This window comes from Rhinatrema bivittatum, chromosome 9 (genome assembly GCF_901001135.1).
Source record: "Rhinatrema bivittatum chromosome 9, aRhiBiv1.1, whole genome shotgun sequence".
Taxonomy (NCBI): domain Eukaryota; kingdom Metazoa; phylum Chordata; class Amphibia; order Gymnophiona; family Rhinatrematidae; genus Rhinatrema; species Rhinatrema bivittatum.
In genome coordinates this window covers 173,650,584-173,669,853 of record NC_042623.1, presented here as the reverse complement: position 1 = coordinate 173,669,853, position 19,270 = coordinate 173,650,584, and the positions used below count along the sequence as shown (strand labels likewise).

The window sequence follows — 19,270 nt, the reverse complement described above, 5'->3', positions numbered from 1 at the left end:
ATAAAAAATTGACCAATAGTATTTGGACTGAATGGTGGACTTTGAAACACATTGGAATTTAAAGAAGAGGACAGAGACCATCAATGAAAATTAATTCTTTAGATCGTTTGGAGCAGTCTGAATTTGTTTAGAAAAAGAAGCCTTTTTTTTTTTTTTTTTTTTTTTTAACAAATCAGTACTTTCTCTATACTCTTAAGAAAATCAGATAACTTATTTTATGTTCCTCATCTTTGGTACTGCTCGCCGGAGAGAACACTTTTTATCATGTAATTCCAGAAAAAAACCCAAGATACACCATGTCATCTCACTACTGAATCCCTGTAATTGGTGCAGTCTGATTTAAAGGCTTTGATAAGAGAGTCATCCCAATCCCGCACAGCAGACTCTGTGCCACTAATTTCCAAAGAATGTAATTGTGGAACCAAGATCTCCTTCAACTTATCAACCTCATAATGCAGTCTTTTACATAACTTTTCTAAGAAGCATGGGGCATAATTCAGTCGAAGACATGAAAGTATTTAATTAAAAAATGATCATTCGTCAGTACTTCTGAACAACAAAGAATAATGAGTAAAAAAAGATAAACTGTTACACAAAAATATTAAATCTAGAGTATGCTCCAGTTTATGAGTTGGCTGACTCATCACCTGTGACCAACCTAAAGTGGGCATACTAGTTAAAAAGGTGTCACAAACATGTCAAGAGGCAATATATCAGGATATAAATTAAAATTGCCCAACACAATAACATTTTTTAGATCTACTCTAAAAGATAACAATGAATCTATTACTGAAGAAGGATGAGCCTGTAAATAATTAGGAGGGTAAAACACCAAACAAATGCCCCAAGCCGAATTGGAAATAGTTAATACTTCCAAACCATATGTATTCTCTACCAGTACACAAACCATCCCTAAGGACTCCTTCACTATCAATAAAAAAGACCACCTCTCTTCTTAACGCCTGATCTCACCTGAGAAAAAGCAGCATAGCCTGGAACCCTTAAGCGCTTTAGAGGGACATAGTCAACCTCATTTAACCAGGTTTCAGCAATTCTCTGTATTTATCCCATGCTTTCTTGAATGTTTTTGTCTCCACCACTTCCACTGAGAGGCTGTTCCACACATCCACCACTGTAAAGAAATATTTCCTGATGGAATCCAAGATGGCGATGTAGCAGCACCACAGAAGTGTCGCTCTTCAATTGTGGTTTTGAAACCCTGTTTTCCTCTTGAAAAATGCCGCATTCGGCCCGGAAAAGAAGGGCTAAGGAGAGGGACTCGGTAGAGAACCCTCCAGGAACCCCAAAAACCGGACCGATGGACGCCCACGTGGTGCCTGGACTTACCATGCCGGGAGGACGCCCGCAGGAGTTGGTTCAGGAGAGCCCTACTACAGCGGAACCGCTCCGGGACTTAGAGATCTCAATGTCCCCGGTGATTAGAACACCGCCAGCGAACCCCGCGGAGGTCAGGGAGGCTCATCGGGAGTCAACCCCGACGCGACCCGATGATGTCACCAGCCCCGGAAGCACGGGGGGAGAGTTAACAGCAGACGCCGCGGTGGAGCCAGAGGCAATCTGAGGAGCTGAGCGGATTACAGCGCGAGGAGAGAAGACGACATCAGGGGATAATAATGTGGAGAAAGAATTGAAATTACGAAGAGGTGAGACCTCCTGATATAACTTTAAGCACAATTTGGGAAACGTTAGTAGTTTTGAACGAAAATATTTTTCTTCAGTTAAATCCTGTAGTAACTAAAGTGGAAGATCTGGGTTTGCAAGTTAAAGCCCTACAAGAAGAAAAAGTTAAACAATGTGTAATGGACTCGGTGCAACAAAACATAGGGAATTTAAAAGATCTGTATTCAAATTTAATTAAAGAAAACCAACTCCTAGATAAAAGGCTTGAGAATATGGAGAACCAAGCACGGGGGAAAACTCTGAGACTGATTAATTTTCCAAAAGTCCCTTTGGTCTCAGCAAGAGATATGTGGTTGAAATATGCACAAGAAATATTGAAATTTTCAGATCAGACAATGCCACCATTAACAAAAACTCATTATGTGATACCATGGAAAGGAAAACCCGTTGAAGGCCAGGAATTTCGAGTTCTTTCCCCCTTAAATATTTCAGAGTTGCTTGAGACATCAGACACAAATTTGGCCCAACCAGCAACATTAATTGTTTCTTTCCTGTTGGATTCAGACAGGGATCTTGTGATGAAAATGTATTTTAGAAATATAAAAGAATTATTTCTTCAGTTGAAAGTACAAATTTTTCCTGACGTAGCGAAGAAAACACAGGAAAGAAGGAAACAATTTTTGTTAATGAGACCGCAGGTTTTAAATATGGGAGCAAAATTTAAGTTAAAATTCCCATGTAAATGTAATATAAGGTATCAGGAAGTTAATTTCACATTTTATACTCCATCTCAATTGTTAAAATTTATATCAGATAGAGTGACTCCCAATACAGAAATAATTGCCCCTGTTGTCTCTATACCTTAATAAACTACTGTTCTATTTAATTAAGTAGTAAGTCCAACTACTATTTCTTCTGAAATGTTATAGTATGATTTTGCTCTCACGAGAATTGGATTCCCTCATTGAGAACTATGATGTTAGTCATTAATTTGGATGGAATATATTTGTGTTTAGTTATAATACTGATATATGGAGGAGGGCTAACTTTTTGTTTCCTGTTCAGTCATGTTTATTCTGATTGTTAAATGTAATAATATCATAAATAAAAAATTTAAAAAAAAAAGAAATATTTCCTATGATTACACCCGAGTCTACCCCCTTTCAACCTCATCGCGTGACCCCTCTTTCAGTGGAAAGTAGGCTCTAGAACAAGGCTCACCTCATGTGCATGGAAACCTTTGAGATATTTGAATGTCTCTAGCATATCTCCCCTATTTCACCTTTCATCTAGGGTATACATGTTTAGATCTAGCCCCATACGGTTTAGAAAAAAGATCACTGACCATTTTAGTAGCCACTCTTTGGACTGACTCCACCCCGTTTATATCCTTTTGAAGGTGCGGTCTGCAGAGTTGTATACAATATTCCAAGTGAGGTCTCACAGGGACGAATTCAGGGGCAAAATCACCTCCCGTTTTCTGCTGACCATGCCTCTTCCCTATGCAGCCAAGCATCTTTCTGGTTTTACTGTCACTTTATCAACCTGTTTGGCATCCATAAGCTCATCAGATACAATTACCCCCAGATCCTGCTCTTTCTTTGTGCTTAGAAGAATTTCACCTCCAATACTATACCTTTCCCTTGGGTTTTTGCATCCTAAATGCTTTACTTTGTATTTTTTAGCATTACAGTACATTTTAGCTGCCAGACCTTAGACCATTCCTCAAGCTTTGCCAGATCCTTCCTCATGTTTTCCACTCTTCCTGGCTGTCCAGCCTGTTACAGATTTTAATATCAACAAAAAGACAAACCTTTGCTGACAAACCTTCTGTTGAAAAGAACCAGTCCAAGGACCGATCCCTGAGGCAAACCACTAGTAACATTCCTCACCTCAGAGAAAACTCAATTACCACTTCCCTTTGTCGCCTCCCACTTAGCCAGTTTCTAACCCAGTCAGTCAATCACTCTAGGATCCATACCAAGGGCGCACAATTTATTTACAAGTCTTCTGTGCGGAACCGTGTCAAAGGTCTTGCTGAAATCCAAGTACACTATATCTAGCACTCTCCCTTGATCCAATTCTGGTCACCCAAAGAAATTAATCAGATTCATCTGATGAGATTTACCTCTAGTAAAACCATGCTGTCTCAGATCTTGCAATCTATTGGATTCCAAAAATTGTACTATCCTCTGTTTTAGCAGTGATTCCATTAGTTTAATCATCACAGAGGTCAGACTAACCAGCCTGTAGTTCCCAGCCTCCTCTTTACTTCCACTTTTATGAATAGGAACCACATCCTCCCTTTTCCAGTCCTCCGGAACTACTCCAGACTCTAAAGAAGCATTGAAAAGGTCAGCCAGCGGAGCTACCAGGACATCTCTAAGTTCCCTTAGTACCCTTGGATGTATTCCATCCGGCCCCATCGCCTTATCTATTTTAAGTTTAGTTAGCTCCTCAAACATACTGTTCGGAAAATCAATTGAAGTTTACCTCACTTCCAATCTTATTTGTATTTATGTTGCCCTGCTCCAGGTCCTTTCACAGTGAACACCGAACAGAAATATTTGTTAAGCAATTTTGCCTTTTTGCCTCTACATATTCCTCTCCTTCATCTTTTGAGTCTCACAATGTCACTTTTGCACTTCCTTCTGTCACTAACAAATCTAAAAAAAAAAAAAAAAAGTTGACCCTCTGTTTTACTGTATTTGCTATTTTTTTCTTCTATTTGCATTCTTGACTACTTTCTCAGCTTAATTTTTCCAGATATTGTCACCTATCTTCCTCTTTCTGTGACATCTTATAGTTTATGAATGCTAACCTTTTCTCCCTTACCTTTTCAGGTACTTCTTTAGAAAGCCATAATGGCTTCTTTTTATTTCTTCCCTTTATTAACTTTTGTAACAAATTTCAGTGTAGTAAGAGCTTCTTTTTTTCAGCTTCAGAGATTACAGAATCTTCATTCATACCTTGATAAATATATCATATTGTCTTGTCATACGTGTTAATTCTGACCTTACTGGATTACTATAACTCATTCTTTACAGGTCTTCCAACTAATCACTTAGCTCATCTTCAGTTAATTCAATACACAGCAGCACAACTATTACTGGGCCTGAAATGTTTTGATCACATTTCTCTGGCTTTGAAGTCCCTCATTTGTCTCTCTGTTCTATTTCTTATCAAGTTCAAAAGTATTTTGATGGTTTTAAAGTCTTTACTTGATTTGGCTCCTGATTAGTTGTGAATCAGACTATATCTTTCTGTGAGACAATTACAGTCTTTGGATAAGCTATTGTTAGAAATTCCATCTAAATTGAAATTACTGGAAGTTTCTCTTAGTGTGATCCTGCACTATGGAACTTACTAGCATTACAACTCATAGAAGCCAGTACCTTGACCTAGTTTAGGGAAATGAGTAAGGCCTGGTTATTTAACCAAGATCTCTGGTAGAGTTTATTCTGTTGTGATTTCTGTCTGATAGTTTTGTTGGACATTGGGTTTCTTTAAATATTTTAATCTTTTTATAATTTTGATGTATTTTATTTCATTTTATTTTGAATGTATTATTATAAATTGTTTTATTGGTCATCATTTCAAATCCTTAGAAAAGTGTGGTTAAAATATAGAACAAGGGGGAAAGCAGACAGTCACTCAGCAGTGCATGGTTCGGAGAAATGTATCCTTGAAGGATACTAATGAAACAGGAGAGTTAGGGCATCCCAACAGAGAGGTTCCATCAAAAGCAAACATAGTTCATATGCCTATATGTAAAAAATCACCAAAGCTAATGATTACCGAATTATCCCAAACAACTGAAAAGCAGGGAATAGCCTTGCTATTAATTGCATCAGTAGCATGGGATCTTCTTGGTGTTTGGGTACTTGTCAGGTTCTTGCGGCCTGGTTTGGCCTCTGTTGGAAAAACAGGTTGTTAAAACAAGCAAAAACCACACTTTGAAATGCCTGTATGCCAATGCCAGAAGTCTAAGAAGTAAGATGGGAGAGTTAGAGTGTTTAGCAGCAAATGATGAGATTGACATAACTAGCATCACAGAGACTTGGTGGAAGGAGGATAACCAATGGGACAGTGCTATATCAGAGTACAAATTATATCGCAATGATAGGGAGGATCAACTTGGTGGGGGTGTGGCACTTTATGTCCGGGAGGGTATAGAGTCCAACAGGATAAAGATCATACAAGAGAGTAAATGCTCAGTAGAATCTATATGGGTAGAAATCCCATGTGTGTTGGGTAAGAGTATAGTGATAGGAGTATACTACCGTCCACCTGGACAAAATGGTCAGACAGATGATGAAATGCTAAGAGAAATCAGGGAAGCAAACCAATTTGGCAGTGCAATAAAAATGGGAGATTTCAATTACCCCAATATTGACTGGGTAAATGTAACATCAGGACTTGCTAGAGACAAAGTTCCTGGATGTAATAAATGACTGCTTCATGGAGCAATTGGTTCAGGAACCTACAAGAGAGGGAGCTATTTTAGATTTAATTCTTAGTGGAATGCAAGATTTGGTGAAAGAAGTAACGGTGGTGGGGCCACTTGGCAACAGTGATCATAACATGATCAAATTTAAACTAATAACTGGAAGGGGGACAATAAGTAAATCTGCAGCTCTAACACTAAATTTTAAAAAGGGAAACTTTGATAAAATGAGGAAAATAGTTAGAAAAAAACTGAAAGGTGCAGCTACAAAGGTTAAAAGTGTTCAACAGGCTTGGACATTGTTTAAAAATACAATCCTAGAGGCGCAGTCCATATGTATTCTGCGCATTAAGAAAGGTGGAAGGAAGGCAAAACGATTACCATCATGATTAAAAGGTGAGGTGAAAGAGGCTATTTTAGCCAAAAAAACATCCTTCAAAAATTGGAAGAAGGATCCATCTGAAGAAAATAGGATAAAACATAAGCATTGTCAAGGTAAGTGTAAAACATTGATAAGACAGGCGAAGAGAGAATTTGAAATGAAGTTAGCCATAGAGGCAAAAACTCATAATAAAAACTTTTAAAAATATATCCAAAGCAAGAAACCTGTGAGGGAGTCGGTTGGACCATTAGATGACAGAGGGGTTAAAGGGGCTCTTAGGGAAGATAAGGCCATTGCAGAAAGACTAAATGAATTCTTTGCCTCTGTGTTTACTAATGAGGATGTTGGGGAGATACCAGTTCCGGAGATGGTTTTCAGGGGTGATGACTCAGACGAACTGAACGAAATCACTGTGAACCTGGAAGATGTAGTAGGCCAGATTGACAAACTAAAGAGTAGCAAATCACCTGGACCGGATGGTATGCATCCTAGGGTTCTGAAGGAACTCAAAAATGAAATTTCTGATCTATTAGTTAAAATTTGTAACCTATCATTAAAATCATCCATTGTACCTGAAGACTGGAGGGTGGCCAATGTAACCCCAATATTTAAAAAAGGCGCACCAGGCGCGAACAAAAGTACGCTGAATTTTATAAGATACGCGCGTAGCCGCGCGTATCTTATAAAATCCGGGGTCGGCGCACGCAAGGGGGTGCACATTTGTGCAACCTGCGCGCGCCGAGCCCAGCGCGTGCTGCCTGTTCCCTCCCTTCCCTTATCTAACCCACCCCCCCGGCCCTATCTAAACCCCCCCCTACCTTTGCGCGCGCTGGCCGGCAGCCCCGCTCCGTCCTCCGGTCCCGGGGGCTGGTCCGGAGGCTGCGACCACGCCCCCGGGCCCGCCCCCGAAACGCTGTGTCATTTCGGGAATGCCCCGGACACGCCCCCTCCCGCCCCTTTTCGAAAGCCCCGGGACTTATGCGCATCCCGGGGCTTTACGTGCGCCGGCGGCCTATGCAAAATAGGAGTGCCGGTGCGCGAGGGCCCTGCGCGCGTAAATCCGGAAGGATTTACGTGCGCAGGCCTTTTAAAATCCGCCCCTTAGGGAATAGCCTTGCTATTAATTGCATCAGTAGCATGGGATCTTCTTGGTGTTTGGGTACCTGTCAGGTTCTTGCGGCCTGGTTTGGCCTCTGTTGGAAACTAGGGTTTATGGACTCTTGGCCTGACCCAGCATGGCAATTTCTTATGTTCTTAACCTTTTCTCTATTATCACTTTTGTATAGAGGGGCAGCATCTGTCCCTATGCAATTCACTCCTGTTTCCAAAGGTCTATTGAACAAATCCTGATTGTAGCCCTCCAGCTATCTCCTGAGGCCATTTTGAACTGGCATGCTTCTGAAATCTCAGTGAGAGGTTCTTCATGGCATCCTGTTGGGGGCCTGTTAAGCGCCACCCCTCTGTGACAGCCATGGCTGTTTCTCTCCTCTCAGTTCCATCATGCTCATCTTACTACAGAATCCTCAAACAGCTTTTCTCAGAATCCTGTCCCAGATGCTTATCTGCTATCCTGCCCTCCTTTTTCTTCTCTTCCTGGGCTCTCTTTCACTGCTGAACCTCTGGGCCTCTTCTCTCTATTGATCTGGAGCATCCCATTCAGCTTTCCTCAGCAAGCTTTTCAGTTATCACCTGTATGTCTCTCTTACCGCCCTTCTTCCCTGGGCTTCCACCTTGCTTTCTCCCTGTGCCATTCCTAAGGGCTTTGTTTCCAGTCCTCCCTCCCTTTCCTGTCTCCCAAAGCTGCATGTCTATGCCCAATGGACCTTAGTTCCTCCCTCTCCCTGAGCTCAACCCAGCAACCTCTGCTCCATAGTCTGACTGCTTTTTTCTTTTCAAAATAATTTTTATTGAAGAGAAGCAGCATATTAACAGTAACATGAGACCTCACAGAGGTCCACATAAAACTCATGAAAACATAGAAACCAGCAAGTCTGACAGGCATGTCAAGGCAACCAAAGAGAGTATACAGAGAATGCAAGAAAATATCACCATGAATGCACAACATGTGAAAGCTAGAAACTCTGTGAGGTAAGTTTCCAAGAACAGCTACTTTCTCCATTTTCATCTCCAAGAAATGCCACTTAACATTCCCAATACACCTTCTATACCACACGTACACCCATACATTCAATCACAGACGTCCAACCCCATCAACTTCCTTCTATCCTAGGTCCTCAACTCTACCCACACCTCCCTCCCCCCTACCATAACTTCAGCCAAGACCACGAGAAAAAAAAAATACTAACAGGTGGTTGGTTGGCTAGGCCCACCCCCCTCCCAAGCTATAGGAGCTCCCTCAATCAGAGACACACACACTGAGGATGGACTCACTAAGAACCGGTTTATAACAAATGGGTACCCCCCCCCCTTGAGACCACTCCCCCAACAACTCAACGAGTGGGCTTAGAGGGACCTTTCCAAAGGGTATCAAACCCTATAATCTTTACCCCATCTGAATATCAAGAGGTAGTAGCTGGAAAAAATGTTTCCATGCCAAGCAGAAGGACTCTTCAGGACTGCTCCTACCCAGCTGTGCATCCAGCCATTCCATTTGCATCACCAAAGCCATCTGCTGATACCAAGAGCGAAGAAGAGGTGGTGTCTCCTCCGGCCAAACTAAGGATACACCTACAAGCAGTCAGCAGAGCAAGTCAGGCAAATTTGTCCCACAGTGTGCCCTGATCGACCCTTCCACCTCCCCAGAAAGGAGCATTCTCCCATGTTTCCGCACCACAGCTATAAATGGCAGACAACACCGCATTTCAAAACACCTCTAGACTTGGGCAATATAAGAAGCAATGCAGCCATCCCCCTGAGTACATTTGATACATAAAGGAGTGGTGGCCAACCACATACGGTATCCCCGCACATCATCAGTAGGCATGTTGTATCAATTTAAACTGCAGTTCCCGCAAGCTAACATCTGTATTACAACGGTGTAGTGCCATAAAACAACCGGCCAGAAATTCTGTAGTAATGGTTCCCCCAAGGCGGAGGACCAGTAGGTAGCAAGTGGTGGAAGAAGCTGAGCCTGCAATGTCTTTTTACACAACTTATTCCACCCCGCAATAGAATTACGCATAATTGCTGTGCCCTTAAGACTATCTGCAAAGGAAACTTCCTTGGAAAAAGAGGCCAGATCCCACTTTAGAGAACTCAAATAGTGCCGGCCTGGAATTAGGCAAAGAACTGGCGAGGCAGAATCCAGTAAGTCTGCCCCAGCTCAGCAAAAGATAATATATCCAGTGTGGATGTGGCCTATATGTGAAGGAGGAACTGGACCCCCAGCTTACCCAGCCCTTAAAAGTAGATGAACATTCCACACCTGAGAGAAAACCCCCGTTACCTTCTAGAGGGAGCAATAAGGACTCAGGCCCACCAAAATTCCACTTATTTCTCAGCCATCTCCAAGCCAGCACACAAGGGTAAATCAAGGTTCTGGGAAACACCAAAGTTCACAATGCTCCAAGCAGAGCCTGAATTAAATAGAGTGGGGACCAGGGAGCAGACAACCGGGCCACCAGCCCAGCTTCACAACAGTAAGCCATTCACCTACAAATCACAATTGACAGGCTACATTGTACAATCGCATATCTCGAAGATCCAGCCCACCCAGCTCTTTGGGGCATTCCGGTTTAGTATAACCTGTTACGATCCTGCTCGCGGAGCCCATCCCGCGAGCAGCCCTTCACTCACCACTGCTGGATGCCTGACCACCGGCCCAACGCTGCAGGGCTCCCATGATGCGGCCTATGCCATCCTAGCTTGCCGCTGCCGCCTCCGTGCGGTCCGACGCCACCCTGTGCGGCAGGAGGGGCCGCTGCCGTTCCTCTTCGTGGCAGGAGCCGCTACCGGCATATATCTTCGCAGCCCTAGCACCGCCACTGGGACCTTCCAAGCGGCAGGAAGCCACTGCTGCTGCCACTGACTCGTTCCTAGGTGGCAGGGAGCCACCACTGCAAACTTCCTTTCTTCTTCACGGCAGGAAGCCGTCTCCAGCCTGTCTTCCATCGCGGCAGGACGCCGCTGCAGGCCTCTGCTCTTCCAGGCTCCTCTAGGTGCGGGCACACGACTCTTCTTCATATTTAAAAGGGCCAGTGCCGGGAAAAGTTCACGGCCCCACCGGATGATGTCATCACCGTGTTCCCTAGTCCAGCCCTATAAAAGGGCTCTGCTTCAGTTCCTCAGGGCCTTCGGATCTGGTCTTCACAGTGGTCTGTGGTCTTCCTTCTGGTACAGGTCCTCCTTGGTCTTCCTGTGTTTTGATGGCTCTTTGTTTCATGTTCCTGATCTCCTTTGTCTTGATGTTCCTGGTCTCGTCCCTCATCAGAGCTCCATCGTCACGTGTTCCAGTCCTGATTCCGTCTTCCTCATCTCCAGCTCTTTGTCCAGTTCCCAGGTTCCTTGTTTGCTCACCTTTCTGGGTGTGCCACTGTCATGGTCTGTGACCAGCCCATGGGGGGCTGTGTAGGGTGCCTCGTGGCACAAGGCCTACCTTCTCATCTGCAGCGCAAGTCTCCGGAAGGCTCCTGTTTTTAATGCCTAGCTTCTGAATCCTGAATCCTGTCCCAGTCTTCGGAGTTCCTTGTGCCTGCTTCCGCCTATGCCCAAGACTCTGCCAGAACCTGCTCCGCTTCAGCGTGGTCCGCAACCAGCCACCAGTGGCTGTGTAGGGCGCGCCCCAGTGCAGGCCTCTCCTGAATCTTCGTCATGTCCTGGCATCAAGTTCCACTGCTTTGCCTGGAGTCTGCTTCGCCTTTGGCATGGCCCGCAACCAGCCATGGGCGGCGGTGTAGGGCGCGCTGCAATACAGCACTCACCCAGTACTTTCTCCTGGATCCTGAATCCTTGCCTGAGACCTCCAAGTAACCTGAAACCTTGTCCAAGCTTCCGAGTATCCCGAGTCTTCGTCTGAGTCTTCTGAATATCCTGAGTCTACGTCTGAGTCTTCCAGTTCCTGTCTTGTCTTGTTCCTGCCCTCAGCCTCCGTCGGGCCTCACGCACTCGTCGTTCCCAAGTGTCTATTGAGTGGCCGGAGGGCTACTCTCGAGACCAGCATTGCGCTGAGGGTCTCATTGGTGCGTGTAGGTCCAGTGGAGGGCTGAGCCTGCCTTGTTCCTGTTCCAGACGTTCCTTGCCTTGTCTTCAGTCCAGCCTTGTTCCTGCTCCGCCCATGCCGGTACTCTCTCACTTCCCACGGTGTGCATCTTGGGGGCTCCTCCCATAGCCGTCCCATGGTCCAAGGGCTCACAATCTCCCTTGAGAAAGCAACCGCGCATCCGCGTCTCACAACATAACCCTCTTGTGCTTTCTTACCCCACCAAAGAAAAGTTAAAAAGGAGGAATGTAACCAGTTCAAGTCCTGTGCTGTAAGCCAGCAAGGTAGCATTTGCTTATAAAATATGGCCAAGCACAATGCAATACAGTTAACATCACACAGCTATCAGCCACTTATATCATCTGCTGTACCACAATCGACAACTGCCACCACACAAAGTACTGTTATATCTTAGCACCAATATTAAAATTTCCAACCGAGACATTACATTTCCAGACTGCTCTCCAGTGTCTTTATCCTACAGAAGACATTATAGAAAGGCATAGTAACTGGAGCACTGTGGAATCTAATGTTAAAGCAATGAACTTGAAGCTATTAATTGCAATGCCAGGGACAAAGTATCCCAGGAATGCAGACTAAAACAGTCTGAAAGTCAGAAAGGGCTGAGTCAGATGACCAGGCAGAAACTGGCAGCAGTGTGACTTTATCATCAGTGATCTAGAAAGAAGGATCTCAATGCATAACCTAATTGGTATCCAGAGAAACTGCATAGAGCAGTCAGTGCCCACCTTTAAAATTACAAGCCAGGAAAGCCATACAAATGTCTTCTCTTCCAAAGAAATCTTTTTTGGGTTTCAGGTAATCCTGATATGTATGAGGGTTAGAAGTTTACTTAATTTTTTTTTTTTACTATCATTGATATTGCCTGATGAAGTGACTTTTATACATCATCTATATACCATACAAAACTATGTGTATGTACAGTAAATACGTTCTGCTGAAAGTAGAGGAAGAAGCTGAAAGCATACCTTGGGTACTGGTCTCCCTGTGGCATGTTCATCTCTTAAAATGAAAGTGATGCCTGCAAAGCACTGTTTCAAGTGCTCGGGGTTTTTTTTTCCTAGTCTCTGATTTCAGGAGACTCTCTGTACTGTATTTGAACACAGTCCCTTCCTCTGCTCCTGGAGAAGAACATGCTTTAATAAAATATTTATCTATGATGGTTCAGGAAAAATTATCAAAATCTGCCACAAATAGGGATCATTCCAAGGACTATATATTGTAGAAGTGTGTGAGCGATAACATGCCTGCCTGACATATAAGCTCCGTCAGCTATCAACCCACAGGCAAACATATTTATAGAAGAGCTAGTCCATTGGTAATGGGACTTTGGGAACTGGAATTTCAGAGACTGTCAGCCTGCCTGTGACATAGCTGTATATAAGTAATGCATCAGATTCATCACTGTAACCTCATGAAATGAAGTTTAGGATGGAGGATGACACCAATCTTCAGCTTCAACCTTACCACTGAGGAAGATGATTGTTTTATCTCAAGGTCACAGGATATACAGGTAATTTAGGTAAACCAGTCTCTAACTTAACAATGATCCTCCTAGACTACATAGAAATAAAAGTCAAGCAATTTGTACATGATACCTTTGATTGGACAAATAATACATTTCAAGAGCTATGTTACTTACATCAGATCACTACAAGCTGAATTACGGATGATGTTGCCCGAGTATGCGAGTAAAGTTAGACCAATAAAAAGGAATCACCTATGTTCAACTTGTTTGTCGACCTTTATTGCTACATCAGTACAGGCCAACACAGCTACTTGTATGATCTTTTATGCAAGAGTTTAATCTTCTGCAACTTTACAAATGGATAATGTTTTACAAAAAAAATTCCATAAAGCAAAACCTTAAGAATCCTTTAAAAATGTTTCCTTTCAGAAGGTGTAGAATTCGTAGATAAGAATATTTGAAATAATGCAAAATCCACTGGAATGAGTGCATTTTGCATTATTTCTTTTACTTTTGCTTCTACTCCAAGATCTTGCATTTTAAGAATATATGAAAACATTTTCTTGTAGTTTTTTTTTCTAATATAGTTTTCCAGGAGCTCTATAGTGCCCCATCTTAACTCTGTTATAAATCTATCTAGCCTTCATTATGCAACATTTTGCTGAAAACATTACATAAAGCAGATCCTGGTGCTGAAAGGTCTTTGTTTTTCTATTGGAGAACATTGATCTAGTTCTAGTGGTGGACAAGTAATTGATAGTACAGTAGAAGTCTGTTAGAAGGACACACATGGCAGAACAAAGTCTCCCTTTCCTTAGTGAGACTTGTTCAGCTTTGTTTTGAAGCTAGCTGGTGAAATTACATCTGCTTCCCTGAAAATGTCGCAGTTAAGCTGATCGTCTTCTTTATTGTATCAAAGGTGAAAGTTTGCTGGGATTAAATTTAGTATTTTACTATCTTTATTCTTATGCTCGGGAATTAAATCATCCATTATGAAATAGAGCTGTCTGTCATGTCACCTTTTGACCCACCCACTGTGACAACCCTTACTTTAGCAGGGAGAAAATATTACCCAGACTCCTCAGAGTAATGATCTTATTCCTCTTCCCCAAAGATTTGTGAGAAGTGATGCTTGCAGGCTGTGGTACTCAAACCATTCCTCTGAACCCACCTGCACAGCCAGTTAGGTTTTCAAGATATCCTTTAAGAATATGCATGAGGCATATTTGTACACATAAGGACACTGCATACAAAAATATTTCACATTATTTTTATTTATTAGGGATATGCAGAAAACCCAATGGGTTAGGGACACCGGAGGACTGGTTGAGCACTACTGATCTAAGAAGAAGAAGGGAACTTCCATTAACTGCTCAGTCATCTCTATGACATCCAGAAGTGGCAGCGTGAACTTTGTTTTCTTAGCAAATAGATGTCTCAAATCCTGTACGTTTGTTTTGGGTTTTTTTTTGGGGGGGGGGAGGGGGTTTGTTTTTAACATTTTTTATTTTTTTACCTGTCCGCCCTCTTGCCTCTTTCCTTTCTAACTCTCGTCAGATCTAGCATATGGTCACCTATGCTGGTTACTGCCTTATTCGAGAAGATAGGACGCAGCCCATTTTAGAGCTATTTCCAGGGGGGGGGGGGGAGGTGTTATATAATCGCTACTGTAGATGTCACCATTCAGTTAACCCTCCTCTCAGGTCTATGAGTGCTACTTCAGCAGCATGTCCAATCCCAGCTAATGGAGCAGAGCATGAATCAGAAAGGATTAATCATGGTCTCCCACATGGTAACACAGCAACAAGGGGTTTGCAGGCTGGTCCTTTTTATAGGTTATGTTTCTTATTGGTTATTCAATTTGTAAAGTCAAGTTAATTGATATCTAGAGTTTCCCAAATCAGACTATTAAACATAGACGGTCACCTAAAAACTGAGAAAAAATACCTAATGTTCAAAATTAAGCTGCTGTCCTGACTGGCGGCTCGCGCATCACTTACCCCCGATGCCACGTGAGACCTCCGGGAGCCGGGATGCCACTTCAAACTACTAAAGCCACTACACGTGGCTCCCATGCCATCCAGCTGTCACCCCTTCCAGCTTCCTCTAGGCATGCGCACACTTGACATCCGCAATCTTAAAAGAGGCCATGATGGGAAAGCAGCCACAGCACCCTACAATGACATCACGGCGTCCTCCTACATAAGGCTCCTTCAAAGGAGCATCAGATGCTTCAGCAATGGGTATCCTGCCTAGACCAGTGCATGTTGCTCTTGTACTCCTGTGCTTCAGCCCGCCTCGTCCAGCCTTGCCTATCCTTGCCCTGCCCAACTATCTCATCCAGTTTCTCGTGTGTCTTCATCCATCCTGGGCCTGATGTCCTGGACCTGGCCATGATTTTCTACCGTCTGGTCTTGACCTCTTGCTTTGGATCTGACCACGATTTTCTGCCACCTGGACCTGACCTCTTGCTTTGGACCTGACCTTGATTTTCTGCGGCCTGGACCTGACCTCTTGCACTGTACCCTTTCTATGCTGCCTGCCCCAACCCTTGGTTTGTTCCTGCTATCTCCAGCCTGCTGTGTGCCCTTGGATTCTTGTTCTTTCTACCGCCCATAGGGACCCACCTAAGTCCTGTCAGTCCTCCAGAACCCAAAAGGGCTCAACCAGCAGGGTAGGTGGCTGGTACAGACGAAGCTCCAGTTTGTTCCGCTTCAGGAAGCATTCACCAGCTGTCGACCTAGGCCTCATAGGTTCGCCTACAAGGCGGCGTCAACTACGCCACAGCAACAAGGGCTCACTCTCACATCGCCCATCATATAATAAACAGTGAGGGCATAATTTTCGAGAGTATCTCCACAAGCACACATAGATATGAAGTTTGGCAATGTGTTTAGGGTGAATTGTTCTGTGCACTCACTGGGAGACTGCTTTGGAAAAGTGCTATACTGTAGAACTACCAATTAATGCAAAGAACTAGTCTGCACTGAAATGCTTTAACTCAAAAGTTTTTGCTTTGGCAGTGAAAGAGAGAGACTGCAGATTAGGCTTTTGAAAGAGCATCTTTTCTGAGCTCAGGGTGAATGGGCTGAAGCAGTTCCCATGGGATCAGCTGCATACATTTCACCTCTTCCCACAAGACCTCTATTGTTCTCCACATGCCTCTCTGTTTCTCTCTGTCATGACAATGCTTCTAGCCTGCTTTACTACCAAGAGCTTGGGGACGTGGGAGACGCTGAAGGATGATGTACTAGTGAGCGAGGAATATCTTTAAAAAGAAATTATGCAACCCAGAATTATACAGGTGGTTTCTCCACTATAATTCTTAATACAAAACTATATCATGCCATTAATACATATCACAGGTGAATCATTTATATGTCACCAATTAAAAAAAAAATCATAATCTTTCATTTTTGTATGTTTATGACTAATTTTTGGATGTAGGGTTAAGAAAAGGCTATCCAGTTATGAATAATGAACCCACTGCCAGAGCTTTAAATCCTGCACATATCAAAGGAACACAAATAGCCTCTTGTGTGCTTAGAACATTATCATTCATAGGGTTTTAGTTGATTCCAAAGCAGTTTGCATTAAAAAATATATATAATCATTTGATTGCTAGGGAACAACTAGCTCCTGACTTTTAAATCACACAGACACATCAAATAAATCAAATTTCTAATTCGGCATGTTGTCTTTGTAATCTTAATTTGCACTCAGAAATTTTACATTGACTTTCATATGGACTTCCCAGGTATTTATTAAAGCAATGTGAGTGGACGCCTCTGAGGAAGGACCTGAATGCAAACCTCCTAGACCCACTGTGCATAGCTCTTCTCTTACAAATGAATTCACCGAAGATCTTTCTGAGGTTATAGAAATGAAGGTCTAAGAATAAGTTGTAGGTGCTACCTTTTCATTGCATCAAGGTAATATATTTATGACTAACTTTCCTGAGCATGGCCTGTAAGGGTAAGACCTCAGCTCCACAATAGTTATTACCGGCTAAAATATAGAATTTTTTTTTTAAACAATACATTTTCTTTCCTGATAAAAATATGAAAAGGATTCTCCACCTGTAAGTACAAAAAAACTGAGGCATCAGCCGAGGTCCTGTAAAAAGTGGACTACCCCACTCATACACTTTCACAATTTAGTTTTTAAAAGTACAGCATATGCAAAACCCTCAAATAACAAACAAAAAACGGGAGGAGGAGGGGGGGGGGGGTGAGAAGCACTTTTGTGGAATTTTGGAATGAGACTTACGGAAGGAGTCCTCCGGACGAAACCTTGAGATGCTCTCAGGAAGACCTCTGAAGAAGGTGACTGTCTCACCGCTGCCAAAAAAGGGAGCCCCCTTGCAAGCGCACGTCTCCTGCTTTCACCGCCTGTCCTGAGGGGGGCTCGTACGCCTTGCAAGCGCTTTGGCTCCCTTTCAATACGGTTTTTGACAAGGCTCAAACCTTCTCTAGCCTGCATTGTAGTCACAGTTGCTCCGAAACTACAAGTGCAAAACACTACATCAGGGTGCTTAAGATGCCTCAGCAAAATAAATCAATAAATAAATGACCGAAATGGAGTGGTGCCCAAAGGGGGGGGATCTGCCTACCAGGAAGGGGTGGCATTAGCAAGCACACGGATAAATTAGCAAAGCCTACCCAGCTAACTACTGCAAAAACGTGCACTCTTTCTATGGCATTTTAAAGGAAGCTTGTCCCGTCTACAGGCGTGATTTTCCTCTCATTCTCTTTTTTCCCCCAATTAAATATATTTCATCGAAATGCAACTACTTCCTGAATTACGACTGAAAATATCCCAATGAAACGCTGGCGCCTCCACTCAAACTGAAACAAAATAAGTTTGTTTCAACTGCACGGAGAATTTCTAAAACGTTTTGCTGCTTGCCTGGTTTTTGTTTCCATTTCTGCAGGCTCTCTCGGCAAGGAACGAGGGAGGGGGGTGGGGGCTGGAACATTCCTTTCCGCCGCCGTGCGTTACCTTTGTCAGAGTCCCCCCTTGCGGCCCCCCCTGCCGCTGGTATGCGGCCCCGCACGGCCTGTCAGCGTGCAAGCGAGCAAACGCGGCTCTGCTCTCTCTGGAAAACGGATCCCAGCCACGTGAGAATAAATAAGTAAGGTTTCCGAGCCAATTTAAAAGCTTCCATCTAATACCTTACAGCAGCAGTTAATCGCTGTCAATGAATAACTTGTGTGGTGTAGCGAGGAAGTTTGAGCCCGGGCTCTCAAGCAACCGATGCGAGTTCTTGGATTTAAGCTCCAGGCAAGGAAAAAAAAAAAGGTGGAGGCCAGGAAACCAAACAAACCAAAAAAAGAAAACACAAAAACAACAGATGTGCTGGCATTTGCACCTGTGCATTTAACGGAAGATTCCCTGAAAGTTTTGGTCTCAGCTTTCCCGCACGGATAAGTCGGAAAGGTTTCAGAAGGAAGGCTCGGCGGCAGGAGTCCGGAGCGGGATCACGTGACCGACACCTGTAGCCTCGCACATTCAAAGGGCAGCTTGAGCACTTTCACAAAGGTTTGAACCTAGCTCGGATAACACAGCGGGTGCTTGGACCTCAGACGTGTTATTTATTTCTACAAGCATTTCGTTTTAGGTCATTTGTTTAAAATGTAAAAAAAAAAAATCATTTTGTTTATGTATCTTTTTTTTTTTTTTTTTTTTTTACAAAGAAAGGAATAAATCTCGATTCTAGAAATGCAATATTACATACAAATAAGACTTGCCATAACTGGGTTAGACCAAAGGTCAATCAAGCCCAGTATCCTGTTTCCAGTAGTGGCCAATCCAAATCACAAGTACCTGGCAGGAACCCAAAGGGTAGATAGATTCCATACTGCTTATCCCAGAGATAAAGAGTGGATTTCTGCAGCTCTACCTTAATGTTTATGGCCTTTTCCTCCAGCAACTTGTACAAATCTTTTTTAAACGCAGCTACAGACCAGTGCCAGGAAAAATAGTGGAAAGTGTTCTAAAGATCAAAATCACAGAACATATAGAAAGTCAGGATTTAATGGAACAAAGTCAGCATGGCTTTACCTAAGGCAAGTCTTGCCTCACAAATCTGCTTCACATTTTTGAAGGGGTTAATAAACATGTGGATAAATGTAAACCAGTAGATGTGTATTT

General features: G+C 43.2%; 1 protein-coding gene across 15 annotated transcripts in view; it reads right to left on the bottom strand.

Annotated features, from left to right (window-relative positions):
* Positions 1-18,633, bottom strand: part of VEPH1 (ventricular zone expressed PH domain containing 1) — a 371,196-nt gene extending 352,563 nt beyond the window's left edge. For 13 of the 15 annotated variants that reach the window (XR_003858578.1, XR_003858581.1, XR_003858577.1 and 10 more), the window contains exon 1: positions 17,387-18,013. The gene's annotated coding sequence lies outside the window, so the exon portion shown is untranslated. Of the gene's footprint in view, positions 1-17,386; positions 18,014-18,488 lie in introns of those variants that run through there. The other 2 variants (XM_029615395.1, XM_029615396.1) reach the window with 2 other exon arrangements.
* Between the last annotated feature and the right edge of the window lie 637 nt (positions 18,634-19,270).